General features: G+C 44.1%; 1 protein-coding gene and 1 pseudogene across 1 annotated transcript in view; both read right to left on the bottom strand.

Annotated features, from left to right (window-relative positions):
• The window catches only part of LOC126235098 (damage-control phosphatase ARMT1-like), a 152660-nt gene that overhangs the window by 28898 nt on the left and 104395 nt on the right, over nucleotides 1-19367 (bottom strand). The gene's annotated exons all lie outside the window — the stretch shown is intronic.
• Nucleotides 16214-16331, bottom strand: LOC126238509 (5S ribosomal RNA; annotated as a pseudogene).

Below are 19367 nucleotides of genomic sequence, written 5' to 3' on the forward strand. Positions count from 1 at the left end.
CTACTGCTCGAGTTTCATCTGCCTCCTGCACTCAGTCTGCCCGTGGCGTCTGTTTTAAGTAGTTGACGTTTTGTCTGTGCGTCGGAAAATGTTGAGTGTACAGAAAGAACAGCGTGTTAACATCAAATTTTGTTTCAAACTAGGAAAATCTGCAAGTGAAACGTTTGTAATGTTACAACAAGTGTACGGCGATGATTGTTTATCGCGAACACAAGTGTTTGAGTGGTTTAAACGATTTAAAGATGGCCGCGAAGACACCAGTGATGACACTCGCACTGGCAGACCATTGTCAGCAAAAACTGATGCAAACATTGAAAAAATCGGTAAACTTGTTCGACAAGATCGCCGTTTAACAATCAGAGCAGTGTCTGAGTTAACAGGAGTTGACAAGGAAAGTGTCGAACAAGTTTACCGATTTTTTCAATGTTTGCATCAGTTTTTGCTGACAGTGGTCTGCCAGTGCGAGTGTCATCACTGGTGTCTTCGCGGCCATCTTTAAATCGTTTAAACCACTCAAACACTTGTGTTCGCGATAAACAATCATCGCCGTACACTTGTTGTAACATTACAAACGTTTCACTTGCAGATTTTCCTAGTTTGAAACAAAATTTGATGTTAACACGCTGTTCTTTCTGTACACTCAACATTTTCCGACGCACATACAAAACGTCAACTACTTAAAACAGACGCCACGGGCAGACTGAGTGCAGGAGGCAGATGAAACTCGAGCAGTAGGCGGAGCGAGAGTCACGTGACACGCCACGCGACTTTCAGCCTTATTGCATTCGTTTTATTGTTTCACCAGTACTAGTCCGGTTTTTTTCTAGCCACACCTCGTACATCTGAGATCATCAGTTCCCTAGACTTAGAACTACTTAAACCTAACTAACCTAAGGACATCACACACATCCCTGCCCGATGCAGGATACGAGCCTGCAACCGTAGCAGCAGCTAGGTTCCAGACTGAAGCGCCTAGAACCGCTCGGCCACAATGGCCGGCTATGGTTGTTTACCTATCATAATATTAAAACGTTTGAAAATGCTGGCTACAAAACAAAAGGCGAAATAAACTACTTACATTTGCTGTCCAACTACTTCAAAAATGTGTTTTTCGTTACAAGATCTACATTTTTTAAATGGTAATCGACATACAGATATTTACAACAAAAATTGTTGTTGCAGTATGGACAAAATAACACTGATGAGGATTTAGATGAAAGCAGGGATTACACATAAAATGAAATTCAAGCAGCATGACGAATAGAAATAACAAATGCATGACATGGACAAAAATATAAAACGATAAAAATATAAGAACTTTAAACAACCTTAAGACATAAAAATCATTAAAATCGCATGGACAAAGAATCCAAATGATAAACGAGTGAATAAAAATGTTAATATGATGATTAAAATGACACAGCAAACGAACAGAAATAAAAAATTACATTTAAACCAATTAACTGAATAAAAATAATGATCCGAGCTATTTCGACCAGGATTTAAAAATAAAATTTATATGTACCCGATAATATTTGAACAAGATTTGAATCCACAAGTTCCCGAAAATTATAAATGCACCGCTATGCAACCACGTCATGTTGTTGTTTTTGTTGTTGTCTTAAGTCCAGAGACAGGTTTGATGCAGCTCTCCATGCTACTCTATCCTGTGCAAGCTACTTTATCCCCGAGTACCTACTGCAACCTACATACTTCTCAATCTGGTTAGTGTATTCATTTCTTGGTCTCCCTCTACGATTTTTACCCTCCACACTGCCCTCCAATACTAAATTGGTTATCCCTTGATGCCTCAGAATACGTCCTACCAACCGATCCTTTCTTCTAGTCAAGTTGTGCCACAAATTTCTCTTCTCCCCAATTCTATTCAATACCTGCTCATTAGTTATGTGATCTACCCATCTAATCTTCAGCATTCTTCTGTAGCACTACATTTCGAAAGCTTTTATTCTGTTCTTCTCGAAACTATTTATCGTCCACGTTTCACTTCCATACAGGGCTACACTCCATACAAATACTTTCATAAACGACTTCCTGACACTTAAATCTATACTCGATGTTAACAAATTGCTCTTCTTCAGAAACGCTTTCCTTGCCATTGCCAGTCTACATTTTATATCCTCTCTACTTCGACCATCATCAGTTATTTTGCTCCCCAAATAGCAAAACTCATTTACTACTTTAAGCATTTCATTTCCTTATCTACTCCCCTTAGCATCACCCTATTTAATTCGACTACATTCCATTATCCGCGTTTAGCTTTTGTTGATGTTCATCTTATATCCTCCTTTCAAGACACTATCCATTCCGTTCAACTGCTCTTCCAAGTCGTTTGCTGTCTCTGACAGAATTACAATGTCACTGGCGAACCTCAAAGCTTTTATTTCTTCTCCGTGGATTTTAATACCTACTCCGAATTTCTCTTTTGTTTCCTTTACTGCTTGCTCAATATACAGATTGAATAACATCGGGGATATGCTACAATCCTGTCTCATTCCCTTCCCAACCACTACTTCCGTTTCATGCCCCTTATCTCTTGTAACTGCCATCTGGTTTCTGTACAAATTGTAAATAGCCTTTCGCTCCCTGTATTTTACCCCTGCCACCTGCAGAATTTGAAAGAGAGTATTCCAGTCAACATTGTCAAAAGCTTTCTCTAAGTCCACAAACGCTAGAAACGTAGGTTTGCCTTTCCGTAATCTATTTCGTAGGGTAAGTCATAGGGTCAGTATTGCCTCACATGTTCCAACATTTCTACGGAATCCAAACTGATCTTCTCTGAGGTCGGCTTCTACCATTCTTTTCATTCGTCTGTAAAGAATTCGTGTTAGTATTTTGCAGCCGTGGCTTATTAAACTGGTAGTTTGGTAATTTTCACATATGTCAACACCTGCTTTCTTTGGAATTCGAATTACTACATTCTTCTTGAAGACTTACGGCATTTCGCCTGTCTCATACATCTTGCTCACCAGATGGTAGAGTTTTGTCAGGGCTGGCTCTCCCAAGGCTATCAGTAGTTCTTATAGAATGTTGTCCACTCCTGGTGCCTTGTTTCGACTTAGGCCTTTCAGTGCTCTGTCAAACTCTTCACGCAGTATCAAATCTCCTATTCAATCTTCATCTACATCCTCTTCCGTTTCCATAATATTGTCCTCAAGAATATCGCCCTTGTGTAGGCCATCTATATACTCTTCCACCTTCCTGCTTTCCCTTCTTTGCTTACAACTGGGTTTCCATCTGAGCTCTTGATATTCATTCAAGTTGCTCTCTTTTCCCCAAAGGTCTCTTTCATTTTCCTGTAGGCAGTATATATCTTACCGCTAGTGATATACGCCTCTACATCCTTACATTTGTCCTCTAGCCATCCCTGCTTAGCCATTTTGCACTTTCTGTCGATCTCATTTTTGAGATGTTTGTATTCCTTTTTGACTGCTTCATTTACCGTGTTTTTGTATTTGCTCCTTTCATCAATTAACTTCAATATCTCTTCTGTTACCCAGGGATTTCTACTAGCCCTCGTCTTTTTACCTACTTGTTCCTTTGCTGCCTTCACTATTTCATCTCTCAAAGCTACCCATTCTTCTTCTACTGTATTTCTTTCTCCCATTCTCGTCACTCGTTCCCTAATGCTCTCCCTGAAACTCTGTACAACCTCTGGTTCTGTCAGTTTATCGAGGTCCCATCTCCATAAATTCCCACCTTTTTGCAGTTTCTTCAGTTTTAATCTACAGTTCATAATCAATAGATTGTGGTCAGAGTCCACATCTGCCCCTGGAAATGTCTTACAATTTAAAACCTCATTCCTAAATCTCTGCTTTACCATTATATAATCTATCTGGAACCTTCCAGTACCTCCAGGCTTCTTCCACGTATACAATCTTCTTTCATGATTCTTGAACCAAGTGTCAGCTATGATTAAGTTATGCTCTGTGCAAAATTCTACCAGGCGGCTTCCTCTTTCATTACTTACCCCCCCCCCCCCGTTCCATATTCACCTACTACGTTTCCTTCTTTTCCTTTTCCTACTATCGAAGTCCAGTCATCCATTACTATTAAATTTTCGTCTCCATTCACTATCTGAATAATTTCTTTTATCTCATCATACATTTCATCAATCTATTCGTCATCTACGGAGCTAGTTGGCATATAAACTTGTACTACTGTGGTAGGCATGGGCTTCGTTCCTGTCTTGGCCACAATAATGCGTTCACTATGCTGTTTGTAGTAGCTTACCCGCATTCCTATTTGTTATCCATTATTAAACCTACTCCTGCATTACCCCTATTTGATTTTATATTTATAACCCTCTATTCACCTGACCAAACGTCTTGTTCCTCCTGCCACCGAACTTCACTAATTCTCACTATATCTAACTTCAATCTATCCATTTCCCTTTTTATATTTTCTAACCTACCTGCCCGATTAAGGGATCTGACATTCTACGCTCCGACCCGTAGAACGCCAGTTTTCTTTCTCCTGATAACAAAGTCCTCCTGAGTAATCCCCACCTGGAGATCCGAATGGGGGACTATTTTACCTCCGGAACATTTTATCCAAGAGGACGCCATCATCATTTAACCATACAGTAAAGTTGCATGCCCTCGGGAAAAAATTACGGCTGTAGTTTCCCCTTGCTTTCAGCCATTTGCAGTACCAGCACAGCAAGGCCGTTTTGGCTAGTGTTACAAGGCCAGATCTGTCAGTCATCCAGACTGTTGCCACTGAAACTACTGAAAAGGCTGCTGCCCCTCTTCAGCAACCACACGTTTGACTGACCTCTCAACAGATACCCCTCCATTGTGGTTATGGCTATCTGTATCACTGAGGCATGCAAGCCTCCCCACCAACGGAAAGGTCCATGGTTTATGGGGGGAGGGGGGGGGGCGAACACGTTTAAATTACAGGTATGAGAAATGCCAGGAGCTTTGAAAGTCGAAGGAACTTCATTAACAGAGGTGGTAACAGTTCGCGATGACTCCATAAGCTCAGATGTTCTTCCAGACACATCTGCAGGCTATATTCTATTTAAATGTAAAAAACTGGCACTCTATTTTGAAAAAAAAGTTTCCTGAGGTTCATGACATAATTATTGCTCTTTATGTCGGAACTAGAACACTTATGACGATTAGGTATCCAAATCAAGAAGCTCATTTTAAAGCTATGAAGAAATGTGCCGCAAGGAGGAAGCAGCTGGGGTTTACATTTTGACCTGATGAACAGCTATAGAAATCTGGAACAATCTGCATTACCTGCTTCTTCATCAAATGAGTGAGTTATTTTTCACCTTCACTATCGATTACTTAGCCCTAGGGTGTAATTAGCTGTCATGCTACTTCGTTTGATTTGTCCAACTTTATACTGAATCTAACCGAAAGCAAAATTAACGAGTAATAAGCAACAATGTCTGTGATGGGAACGTTTGCCGTATAACCATGAAGTTGCGCTGTGCTACGCGTCCTCACTGTGACATCATGGGTGGGGGGGGGGGGGGCCTCCACTGTCTTTTTTGCCAGAATGCACCCTGCCCTTTCCCCCTCTCCCTTCCTGCACCCACCCAGGATGAAACGACGAGTAGGCGATAAGGTATTGCATGTCCACACCTCATCACAGGACGTGGAAGTCAGAGGAATGTCTGCTCTCTAAAGAATGATAGGCGGCGATCTGTGACAGACCTAAGGACAGAACATAATGCTGATGCAGGCACAAGAGTTTTTTAGCATACCATTCAATGTACATTGTTAAACATGGGCCTCCACAGCAGATGACCTCTATGTGTTCCCATACTGACCCATTGACATCGTCAACTACGATTGCGGTGGGCACGAGGATATCGAGATAGAAACGTGGTAACAGGTCGCCTAGTCGGATGAATCACTTTTCTTGTTATACGTGACCGATTGTCAGGTCCGCGTAGGCCGTTGTCTAGGCGACTGGATGCTCGAAATATGCACCATGATATGGATGCAGGGCGGTGGGGGCTATTATACTGTGCAGAACACTCACCAGGGCTTCCGTGGGACGTGTGGAAGTAACCAAACCCACTAAGACAGCTGTTGAATACGTAAGCGTTATTGCGTCCTTATGTCTTCCCCAATGGCGATGGCATCTTCTGGCAGGATAACTGTCTGTGACACAAGGGCAGAGTCACTGTCACGTTGATGTTTGCGTAACCAATTCGACTGATCTGAACCCAATGGAACACATCTGGGACGCTCTCGGATGTCATGGCCGTGCCCATAAACCACCAGCTCGTAATTTATGGGAACTACATGACCTGTACCTAGACATCTTGAGCTTCCTAGCTCTGTAAACCTACCAAGGACTTGTCGACTCCATTGCAGGCAGAATCGCTCCAGCATTATGTTCTGAAGGTGAACCAACACACTACTAAGAACATGGACATAATGTTTTGGGTCACCAATATAAATAAATTTTGTGTTGAATTTAAAGTAACCGAAATATTATTAATTTTATCTTGAAGTGACTCAGAAACAGTCATCATTTCCACACAAGTAAAAAGTGTCTTTTTATTTCTCCGCTTCTCCACTTCTACACATCTGATCTTGGGTTTGACGTGAAAAAAGTTAAGCTGTCCTTATCGTGAGGGTTGCTTTACTGGGCACAGTCCTGTTGCCTCTGGAATGTTCTTGCCTTCTTCAGACCTTAGAGCTGGCTTGCCCAGCTTAACAAGGTCTTCGTACCACGATGCAACTTGCTATTTTTCACGTTAACGAAGTACTGGCTGAGGTGAAAGAAGCGATAAGTGACAGGAAAATTCTGATGATCGACTTGAGATCGAACCCTAAATCTTTGGATTTGATCCTTGGCACCTAGCCACAGAACCACCGAGCCACACCACTTGCTTACATAAACATAATACATTTCAGGATATCAAACGGAATAAAATTCTCGTAGAAAATGCTGTCCTATGTGGCACGTTAAGCGTACAACACACAATATGAAAGTCCATTAGCCCTCTTTCACGAGATGAGCACCATCATTTTACCTACAGATACCCGTTTGCTCCACGGTTTGTACTTCGCCTCCTATGGCGATGTCGGAGAAAACAGGAGGGAGTGCTGTGAGCCCAGTGTCGTAACAGTGCAGCATTCCGCTCGGCAAAAAAGAAGGGAGAAAAACGTGCATAAAACGGAAAATTTTTGGGATGCTATCTGTATGTTCCAAAGACTGGCATGGAGTCGGAATTGATATGTATACGAAAACAGTGCCAGTTGTCTCTGTATACATCTTTCATGCATTAGTGCAGCAAAGAGCGCAAAAGTGGTTAAGTTTGTCTCTGGTGGAGAAAACTCCAGTATCTTGTTTCCGTAAGTCTGTGTTTTAGTGGCGGCTGATATGACTGTGCATCTTGTTTTGATTAGTATGTTGCAGAAAGTTTGTTGGAATGGGAAACATGGCAATACGGCTTTGTAATGTACATCCTTAAGTTCATTTGGTGCAAGTAATATACTGCAAGCTCAGTGCTAAATACACACCTTGCGTACAGTTTTGGGTTGGCTGTTTTGAATCTCAAAGTATTTACTTTGGACACGGAGAGCGATATATTATAACAAGCATACTGAGGTGCGTACCAACAAGCAGTCACTGTTTGATACTTTTACGACTCAGTAAGCCTACGTCCAGCTAAACAATTTTGAAGCAGCCGACAAGGAACTTGTGCCTTTTACTAGAGATAACGTATGTCTTCAGCATCATGAAAAACATTTGAAAAGTTTTCTTATAACTGCATTCAGTGGCCCACGTGGAATAGGTACTGTACAATTAATATTGATTTCTCCACCAGAAAATACAAATTAATAATGTATCTTTCGTTTTAATCTACACTGATCAGCCAGATCATTATGAGCACCGATCCGCTATAGATATAAACCCTTCTAGGCAATAGCAGCATCACCTGATGAGGAATGACTGCTAGTCAGACAAACTCTCGGTGCATGTAATATTAGTGAGTATGCTGTCCGTGTGCAGAATGGGGAAGTCGCTCGATCTATCTGAATTTGATCGAGGGCAGATTGTGATGGCCCAGAGGCTAAGCACGAGCGTTTCGGAAACTGCACGACTTGTCGAGTGTCTGAGGTGTGCTATGGTGAGTGTCTTCAACATGTGGCAGAACCAACCTGAAATCACGTCCAGGCATAGTGAGGTTAGGTGGCCACCCCTCATTTCATATTTCAGACGTCGTAGACTGGGCAGACTTGTAAAACAGGACAGGTGATGAACTGTGTTGGAACTAACATCATACCTTAATGCTGGCCAGAGTACATGTGTCTATGAACACAGTACACCGAACACACTTAACAGTGAGCCAATGACCCACACATGCGCCAATGTTAACACCATGACATCGCAAACTACGACTGAAATGGACACGTGTCCATCGGCACTCGACGTTGGCGCCGTAGCAGAGCATTGTATCATGCCAATGGGAGGCCGCGAATCCATTATTTTCCAGGAGAACAGCTCCTTGACACCTGTACTGTGGGACTGACATGCCAGTGGCTTCATTATTATATGGGGAACATTCATGTGAGTCTCCACGGATCCAGTGGAGCTCATGCAAGGCCACAGAGCATCATACATACACCTCTTCATTACGATAATGTTTTCCTACAGCAGTGGCATTTATCTGCAGGATAATGCGCCATGGCACAAGGGCAGGAGTGTGATGGAGTGGTTCAAGAAACACAGTGGCGAGTTACAGTTGTTGTGCTGGTCCCCCCAGCTCGCCAGATCTGAAACCAGTGGAACACATGTGGGATCTGACTGAACATGGCGTCAGAGCTCATTGCTCCTCTCGCCGGAATTTACAGGAATTAGGTGACCTGTGGTGCTGATGTGATGCCAACTGCCTCCAGCGCCCTACCAAGGCGTTACTACTTCCATACCCCAATGCGCTGCCACTGTTATCCGCGCCAAAGGTGACCTAACAGCAACTATATAGTAGTCATGGTGTTCTGACCGATCAATGTAGGACATAATGACTGCCTTTCCATCGTGCAAACCTTTTCCAACCCTGAAAATGTGATTGTTGTTGAACTACTTGAGAGGTCTGATGCCAAGTAATAATTAAGAGGGACATTCCGAAAGACCGACAGGATAGAAAAGGCCGGCAATGTGGAGCCAGGAAAATGTCTTAACCAATTCGCCACCTCGCTTGGTTGAACGCTCTGGTAGGCTATAGAAACTGCATGATAGGGACAGCAGAACTCTAAAATATAAAGTGCCAATAGGACGAGACAAGTTCTAGCTATAAGAGGAGAGCCTTCGCAGTTGAACAAGTCAAGCCACACCTTTGGAATGAACAAGAGAGTTACAGCAGCACCATCTACATGAGACATCACATGTGGTCAACTATCAGGAGTTGCTGGAAATGAATATATACGAATGTCCAGAGCTGTAGGCTGAAAACTATAGAGACAGTACAGGATCATAAACTTTAGTATTTCAAGAGAAACAAGAAACAATTATTTGTGACCTGTGCCTGGAGGAGTATCCCACTCTCACTGTTGTACATTACTCTGTACAGGAACTTACAGATACACCTGTAATGTATGCTGCAACAGTATGTAGTCCGGGAAAGCCGAACAAATATTGGCCTTTGCCAGGATCGTTAGGCATTGGGACGCACATATGCAGATTCACGAGAGCCCTCTAGCAAAGGATGACAGCTGATATAATTAATAATAAAAATATTTCATTGCTGTAGATGGATGTTTGATGAGGATGGGCTGTCGGGATACGCCGTATTAAAAATCGTCAGAATTTCCCAAGTAATTTATTATTTCCAGGTACAGTCCCCCATTTCTCTTGGTCGGCATCACCAGGTCCCGCAATGCTGAGGACACCACTTCACTGTCTGCGAAATGACTTTGCACGGAATGAATGCCTCAGCAACCCATGCAGTGCACTGCTGTGTGTCGACCTTCTACGGCCACGGAGTTCTGACAACATCAGGATGCATCTGCAGTTGACCCAGTGGTCTTCGCCCCTGCCGCCTCAACGTCATCCACTAGGAACTGCAAGGCGGCCAACAGTGTGCTTCCTCGCCTGTGTGGCTACTGACCAAGGGACCAACATCATGTTGGATTTAATGAAGGAACTGTGTAAATTGTTGAATGTAAAGAAGTTGAGGACAAGCGCATTGCATCCACAGGCAAACAGAAGGGCAGAATGGGTACACAGAACAATTGGGAAGATGCTGAGTTTTTATGTGGATTCTCATCACCGTCAGTGGGACAGTTATTGAAGCATATTGTATGCACATACAATGCAAAAGTCCATGCCAATACCGGTTTATCTCCATATGAGGTAGTGTATGGGCGAAAAATGCTGTCACCATTTGATTTAGTGAAGCTACAGAAAGGAAGGACCAGTGAATCTGTACGTCAATTCACGGGAACAGTTAAGAATGTTTGGAAACAGGTACGAAAGGCGAATACAAAGGCTTTGGAAAGGCAGGAAGATGCAGTGATGCGGAAAAGAAAATTTACCACAGTACAGAGTAGGGTAAGGGGAAATGCTATCCAGCCCCTATATGCCAAAAGGGAAAACGAAGAAGTTCTACATGAGATACCAAGGGCCATACCAAGTAGTTGAAACCCCATCCCCCATTAATGTTAAGCTTCAGCTGCCAACTAGAACAACAATAGTACACATTGGGTGATTGTGGCAATTTAAGGGTTGTCCCGATGTGATTCCAGACATGGCACAGGAAGGGAAGAGGAAGAAAGAGAGATTGAAGAGAAGTGTTTAGCGCAGAGGAAAGCAGGAAGATAGAGTACAGCATGATGTACCATATGCTTTGCAATCCAGAAAGTAGTTGGGTATTTACAGTTTTTTGTTTTCTTGTTATGTCATTGGGTTTCTGGAGAATAATTAGGCATTGTATTTTCATATGTTGTATGTGTTTTCGAGTATTGTAAGCCTGCTAGGGGCAGCAGTCTTTTTGAAGATGGAGGTAGAGTGATAGTGATTACTGTCCTCAGGGCACTGAAAAGGGGAGCATTGAGCAAGTTGGTAGAAGTAAGAAACTGAGGAGGTATTGCTGATCTCAGCAGTTAACAGTCGGTATGCCGAGATGACAAGGGAAGAATTACAGATAAGCACCAATCCGAACATGTGCACGGTGCAGTTATTTTCAGCCAGGAGGGTAAAAATAGATTGTACAAGGGACATCATGGAGCCAAAATTGAGCTTGCAATGGGTCGGGATGCATTGGATCTTCTCAACCTACGAAAAATTAATAGTAGCAGCAAGTTGTTTTGAGCAGCGAGTATTAGCTGAAGTGAAACGTATAGAGCTCGAGGGGAGTGGAATTTTAATCAGTGGAACTAAGTGTAACATAATAGGACCAACCTTCCATTGCCAGAATCAGTTTCAGGAGACTCGCAATTGAACGTTACACAGCCACAGCTGTACTGGCCAGAAGCAACTTTAGAGTTTTTGCTAAGGCAGAATCTGACCTTGTTAAATCAAAACCTGGAGTCAGGTCTGTTGAGATCTGTAAACCAGTTCATTTCCGAGTAAGAGGGGCGCATTTCAGCCGAACAGCTTGTGCAGCATGTCGCTCAATATTACATGCGCCTACGATCTGGCGTCCGAATCTGCAGCCCTCGCCTTGGGATGCTTCCGGCGCGTGTTGGGAACCAACAAGATTGCCTGCAGTAGCGATCCGTGGCATGGCTCACCACTGGCTGGCTCCAGACCCCACGCTGGCCTCAGAGGGTCGAACTAGCGACCTGCCATAGACTGTTGCGCTGGCATCCCATCTGCTGCTGCGTGTAGCCAATGGTGTGACACACCCCACCATACAGGAGAGCTGTCACACTTGAATGCCTTGTTAGTGAACCAGCTTATATCTATACGTGGCTGTGCGCCTCTGTTTTGCTAACGCACTGCTCTGAGTCATGTACTCATAACACCTGGGTTACGCCAGTGGGCCCCTTCTGCATGTAAGTAGCGCCATGCAAACCGCTGCATTTGCTCTTTTCAGTAGGTCTACGGCCCTGTGGCCTCAATTCTACTTCGCAATCACTGGTAGTGTAACTTACTGTCAACAGGCTCACGCCTGGCTGTAACTTATGCACTCAGTAATACTGCAACAGCCGGCCGGGGTGGCCGAACGGTTCTAGGCGCTACAGTCTGGAACCGCGCGACCGCTACTGTCGCAGGTTCGATTCCTGCCTCGGGCATGGATGTGTGTGATGTCCTTAGGTTAGTTAGGTTTAAGTAGTTCTAAGTTCTAGGAGACTGATGACCTCAGAAGTTAAGTCCCATAGTGCACAGGGCCAACACTGCACCGAAACTAACCTTTTCCCATCTTGGACGGTGGTGCTGCTACATTATTCCCCCCTTCGGAAAGACCCGTTCCTGGGTCGACCTCTAACTACTCTTAAACTTGTTTGGGTCGGCACATAAAAATGGTTCAAATGGGTCTGAGCCCTATGGGGCTCAACTTCTGAGGTCATCAGTCCCCTAGAACTTAGAACTACTTAAACGTAACTAACCTAAGGACATCACACACACCCATGCCCAAGGCAGGATTCGAACCTGCGACCACAGCAGTCGCGCGGTTCCAGACTGTAGCACCTAGAACTGCTCGGCCACCTCGGCCGGCAAACGGCGCATACTTATGGCATATTTACTACTACTATTAGAAGACTTATATGTGGTCTAGTCCCCTTAAAACACATGACATGAGACAAAACGTAAAAATTCCTTACTGGATGACCACTCCAGTTAATACTCGATCACCCACCTTACCTACCCGTCTTTCGCCCTCAGTATCCAATCCACTGGGATTTGGACTACCGTCGGTTCACTCTTGGAACTGGCTCTCCACCTGATCAGAATAACAACAACACACAACAAAGTTAAGACTGCGATGGCACTTGCCACAGAGGTGTTCAGAATGATCGTTACTTCTTGTTGCCCTTCTCTATATTGAGCAACATGCTACACAAGCTGTTCGGCTGATATGCGCCCCTCTTGCTCGGAAATGTACTGGTTTATGGATCTCAACAGACTTGACTCCAAGGTCAGATTCTGCCTTGGTAAAAACTCTAAAGTTGCTTCTGGCCAGTACAGATGTGGCTGTGTAACAGTCTCCTAAATTGATGCTGGCAGATGGAAGGTTGGTCCTATTATGTTACACTTAGTTCCGCTGATTAAAATTCCACTCCCTCGAGCTCTGTACTTTTCGCTTCAGCTAATACTCGCTGCTCAAAACAACTCGCTACTACTATTAATTTTTCGTGGGTGGTGTAGATCCAATGTATCCTGACCCATTGCAAGCTGCATTCTGGCTTCATGATGTCCCTTGTACAATCTATTTCTTCCCTCCTGGCTGAAAATAACTGCACCGTGCATGTGCCCGGATTGATGCTTATCACAATGGCCAGACATACCGTTACCTTCCCTCAATGGCAGCTCTGTAATTCCTCCCTTGTCATCTCGGCATACCGACTGTTAACTGCCGAGATCAGCAATACCTCCTCAGTTTCTTACTTCTACCAACTTGCTCAATGCTCCCCTTTTCAGTGCCCTGAGGACAGTAATCACTATCACTCTACCTCCATCTTCAAAAAGACTGCTGCCCATAGCAGGCTTACAATACTCGAAAACACATACAACATATGAAATACAATGCCTAATTATTCTCCAGAAACCCAATGACACATAACAAGAAAACAAAAAACTGAAAATACCCCCACTACTTTCTGGATTGCAAAGCATATGGTACATCATGCTGTACTCTATCTTCCTGTTTTCCTCTGCGCTGAACACCTCTCTTCACTCTCTTTCTTCCTCTTCCCTTCCTGTGACATGTCTGGAATCACATCAGGACAACCCTTAAATGGCCACAACTACCCAATGTGTACTTTTGTTGTTCTAGTTGGCAGCTGAAGCTTAACATTAATGGGGGATGTGGTTTCAATACCTGGTATGGCCCTTGATATCTCATGTAGAACTTCTTTGTTTTCCCTTTTGGCATATAGGGGATGGATAGCATTACCCATTATCCTACTCTATACTGTGGTAAATTTTATTTTCCCCATCGCTGCATCTTCCAGCCTTTCCAAAGCCTTCGTATTCGCCTTTCATATCTGTTTCCAAACATTCTTGACTGTTCCTGTGAATTGACATACAGATTCACTGGTCCTTCCTTTCTGTAGCTTCACTAAATCATACGGTGACAGCATTTTTCGCCCGTTCACTACCTCATATGGGGACAAACCGGTATTGGTATGGACTTTTGCACTGTATGTGCATACAATATGCTTCAAATAATCGTTCCACTGATGGTGATGAGAATCCACATGAAAACTCAGCATCTCCCTGACTGTTCTGCGTACCCGTCCTGCCCTTCCGTTCGCCTGTGGATGCTATGCGCTCGTCCTCAACTTCTTTACATTCCACAATTTACACAGTTCCTTCATTAAATCCGACGTGATGTTGGTCCCTTGGTCAGTAATTATTGTCTCCAGTACACTAAACTTCATTCATTTGGCATAGCCACCATCTCCACATACATCGAAAAATGGTCTATTATTGCCAGAACGAGTCTGTTCCCTGATGGTGTTCGACTGAAAGGTCCTAACGCATCAATTTCCAACATAGAAAATGGACATGTCACTTCCGGCAATCGTAGCTGTATCCATTTCCAACTCAAATCTGCTCTCTGGTCACATGGAATACAATTCTTGACGTACTTCTCCACATCTACCTTCCTACAACTCCACCAAAAACTCTCCACCACTCTCCTATTCGGCGCTTTACGCCCACCATGACCAGATAACATGTGATCATGTGCCTCTTTTAAAATCTCATCTCTCACCTTCGCTGGCACTACTACCCTTGGCCCTAACTTCGTTTCCCTGCATGGAAGACAGTTGTACATATTAAATTGTGACCGTGTCCGATACAATTTATAATCGTCATCAGCATCCTGTAATTCTTGTCATACTGCTAGGTCAAAACCTATGACTTCTACTTTTGCCACCTTTCTACTCAGTGCATCCACATTACTGTGCTTCTTCTCAGGCTTGTGCACCACCTTGTAGTCAAATTCACTAAACCTCACAGCCCACTTAGCGCGTCTAGTGAACAGATCCTTCAACCTCAACAACCACTTCAATGCAGCATGATCTGTCACTACCCGAAATCCTCTCCAATATAAATAACATTTAAAATATGTGGTTCCATAGATTACTCTAAGCATCTCCGTCTCTGTTGTTGAGTAACTCCTCTCCGCTGCAATCAATTGCCTAGACACATAGGTTACAGGATGTTATTTCTCATCAATTTCCTGATTAAGAACACACCCTAATGCTTGATTTGGTGCATCGCATGCTAGAATAAATTCCTTTTCAGAATCTGGAAACACATGAACCGGACTTGATATTAACACTTCTTTCAGTTTGTCAAATGCCTTGACACTCTTCTGCCCTCTCAAATTTCACACCCTTCCTTAACAATCGCGTCAATGGCTGTGCTAAATCTGTAAAACCCTTCACGAACTTTCGATAGAAATTGCAAATTCCGACGAATGATTGCATTTCCATAACTGTTTTCGACTCCCGAAACTCGCTTAGAGCCTGTACTAACCTCAGATCTGTTCGCACTCTGTCCTTAGTGATGATATGACCTAAATATTTCACTTCTTCCAATGCAAAATGACACTTGTCCAGGCACAACGTTAAACGAGCTGCTCTTAACCTCATAAAGACTTCTCTTAACCGCTGTCTATGCTGCTACATACTACTTGAGAACACTATACTGTCATCCAAATAGACAAGACAAAGCTGTGGTTTCAAACCCCTCAACACACTGTCTAGCAACCTCTGAATCGTTGCTGGAGCGTTTTTCAAACTGAAACGCATTCTGATGTACTGGTAATGGCCTCCCAGAGTAGAGAGAGCAGTTTTTGGACGATCCTCTGGGGCCACCTCTAACTGATGATAAAAACTAAAAACTAAACAGGCCATGAGGGCCCAACGGTACCGACCGGCCGCCGTGTCATCCTTAGACCACAGGCATTACTGGATGCGGATATTGAGGGGCATGTGGTCAGCATACCACTCTCCTGGCTGTTGTCAGTTTTCGTGACCAGAGCTGCTACTTCTCAGTCAAGTAGCTCCTCAGTTTGCCTCACAACGGCTGAGTGCACCCCGCTTACCAACAGTGCTGGACAGACCGGATGGTCACCCATCCAAGTGCTAGCCCAGCCCGACAGCGCTTAACTTCGGTGATCTGACGGGAACCGGTGTTACCACTGCGGCAAGGCCGTTGGCCTAACTGATGGTACCCACTTGTCAAATCCATCGTAGAAAAGTACTGGCACTGTCCTATGTGAGCCAAAGTCTCAGATATGTTTGGAATGGGGTATGCATTCATACTGTCTTATTATTGAGGTATCAGTAGTCACAACAGAACCTGTATTTTTTAGTTGGATCCATAGATATTTTTAGGCACAACGATAATACCCACTCCCCAGCAATTATTACGATGCTGTATAATACCGTCCGCAAGCTGCTTATCAATGAAATCCTCCACAATCGGCCCTCACGGAAAAAACAAATCCTTAAATCCGCACAACAATTCTTCCATATGCTCTTTTCCTCCTCCCTTCAAATGCTTCGTTATGCAATACAGTTCTATCAGCAGTGAGTGATTGATCGCTGTGCTTACCTCTTGAACACCAGTCTTAGTCATCTGGTACATCCAATTTCGGTACTAAAACTCCTTTTCCCAAATTCACGTCTACAGTGCTAAAATTATCCATGTTTATAGGGACTACTCGCCTGTCGTTTCCCTCTTGTACGCGTACAATACTAAGTTTCACAAAACAACCTAATGGATCCAAAAATTCATTATTCTCCAATGGTTCAATGACACATACCATACCCACAGGTAGATTTGCCTCTACACTTACCCAAAGCGACTTCCTGGTGCCACTAGACACACACTCACGCGAATCAAGCCTTAATACTAATGTACACAGCTCAATTGGTTTGTTCATTATGTTTAACGCCCCTCGTGACAGGTCTGCATCGACAAGTTTCTTTATCTGAAATAACATTCCACGAAGTTCCACAGTTCATTGTCCAAGGTCAATTTTGGCATGATGTTGATGCAAGAAATCTACTCCTAGGATCATGTCGTAGCCCTCACTTACCCATGATACTACCTCCTGGCATGCATCAAATCAGACTTTCCTTATGCGAAAGTCAACTGTCACTGACCCCAAAGGTGTGACCTCCTTATCCCCCACTCCACTCAACCTATAACGTGGTGGTTCTAACTTTCTTCATCCCATTAAACTCTTAGTAGCCACTGACACTTGCACCCCTGTGTCCAACAAAATCTTAAACGTTTAGTTCCTATGGATCCTACCACTGAACATTCCACCTCTGCATACGTATTTGTAGCATTGAAATTAAGCGGGAGCTCCCTAAGGTGGGTCTTTGGCCCCCTCTGCCATTTAACAATTGTCTACCTCTACTAACTCCACTTATCCATCTTCCACGCCGCTGATTTCCACCCCTTCCTCTATTCCTCGGTGACTGGGTACATTGCCTCTGCACGAGTCCCATACGACCACACTTACAACATTTTATACCCATTGTAAACACTGTTTGCCTCTCATGTACCCCTGTTGCCAGACATTGAATTGCCAGCTGAATGGCCGAATACATATCTTTCGGAGTCCCTTCACACACTTTCCGCGACATACGCGCTGTTAACCCCTCAAAAATACATCAGGTACCCTTTGCTCGGCCTCCTGCAACAGTACACCATTCACCTCATCGTTCTGACCCAATTCGTAAGTATATTCGTTAATTTCTCTTATCCTGTCCGCAAATTTCTGTACCATCTCCCCCTGCCTCTTCGTCATTGTACTCAACCTCTCCCTGAAGTACCGAGCGCTATTCTGTTTCTTGTACCTCTGTAAATGCCCCTCCTTCAGCAGCTTAAGCTGTCCCGCCTTACTTAAGGCCTCAGAACACCTTACATATGTCTTCGTTTCACCCGTTAATCTAATCTTGGGTACATGTAACAACTGTTCACCAGACCAACCATTCATCACAGCTGAAGTTTCCAAGTTCTCCACAAACGAACGCACATCTTCAGATGTCTTGCCAGAAAATGGAATAATCAAACTCGCGGCAGCTAGGTCAATCTCCTGCTGCAGCACCCTAGGCAAAAACTACTGATCCAATGCAGTTTCCCACTCACTTCTAGCTGTTAATTCACTTTTCAACTGTGTATTGTCTGCTGTCAATTGTGCTACCTTTTCCAATAAAATCCGTACCGCTTCTGCTTCAGCCACACCTTGTGTCCCTGACTTTGCCATTGTGTTGCTTTTGTTCCCAGTTAGTCCCAGAACAAAACATTTAAGTACTAGAATAACCTGACTTCCTACAGCTCCGTATCATCATACTCAGTATCATCATACAGCGATTTAAAAGTAATCAAATGCCCCAAAAAACAACATCTTACTGCCCCAAACACACTAACACTTATTCTGACAAAAAATAATATGCCTCCAAAAAAAATATCTAAAATGGCCTGCCAGGAGCCATACTCAAAACACAAACAAAAAAAGAAAGAAAACGTCCAACACTCAAAAAGAAAAAAGTGGTCAATAATCACCACATTTTGTGACTGTAATGCAGGCAGTGGGCTCAAACGTCCTACTGTACAGGTGACACCCACTATTCTGACACCAAATGTAGGGGGAATGTTGGATGAGGATAGGCTGCCAGGATGCGCCGTATTAAAACTCATCAGAGTTTCCCAAGTGATTTATTATTTCCAGCTACAGTGCCGCCATTCCTCTCGGTCTGCACCACCGGGTCCCGCAATGCTGAGGACACCACTTTACAGTCTGCAAAACGGCTTGGTGCGGAATGGTTGCCTCAGTGACCCATGCAGCGCACTGCTGTGTGTTGGCCTCATACAGCCTCAGAGTTGTGACGACGTCAGGATGTGTTTGCAGTCGACTCTGTGGTCTTTGCCCCTGCCACCTCAGCGCTGCCCACTGGGAGCTGCAAGATGGCCTGCGGCGTGCTTCCTCGCCAGTGTGGCTAAGATCATGACAACAACAAGCGCCTGCAATCTGGCATCCGAATCTGCGGCCCTCGCCTCGGGATGCCTCCATCGTGTGTTGGGAGACAACAAGACTGCCCGCAGTAGCGAGCAGTGGCGTAGTCCGCCACTGGATGATTGTGGACTCCACGTTGGCCTCAGAAGGTCAAACCAGCGATCTGCCATAGACTGGAAGGCTGGTGCTCCATCTGCTGCTGTGTGTAGCCGGTGGTGTGACA

The sequence above is a fragment of the Schistocerca nitens genome, chromosome 2, assembly GCF_023898315.1.
Source record: "Schistocerca nitens isolate TAMUIC-IGC-003100 chromosome 2, iqSchNite1.1, whole genome shotgun sequence".
Lineage (NCBI taxonomy): Eukaryota > Metazoa > Arthropoda > Insecta > Orthoptera > Acrididae > Schistocerca > Schistocerca nitens.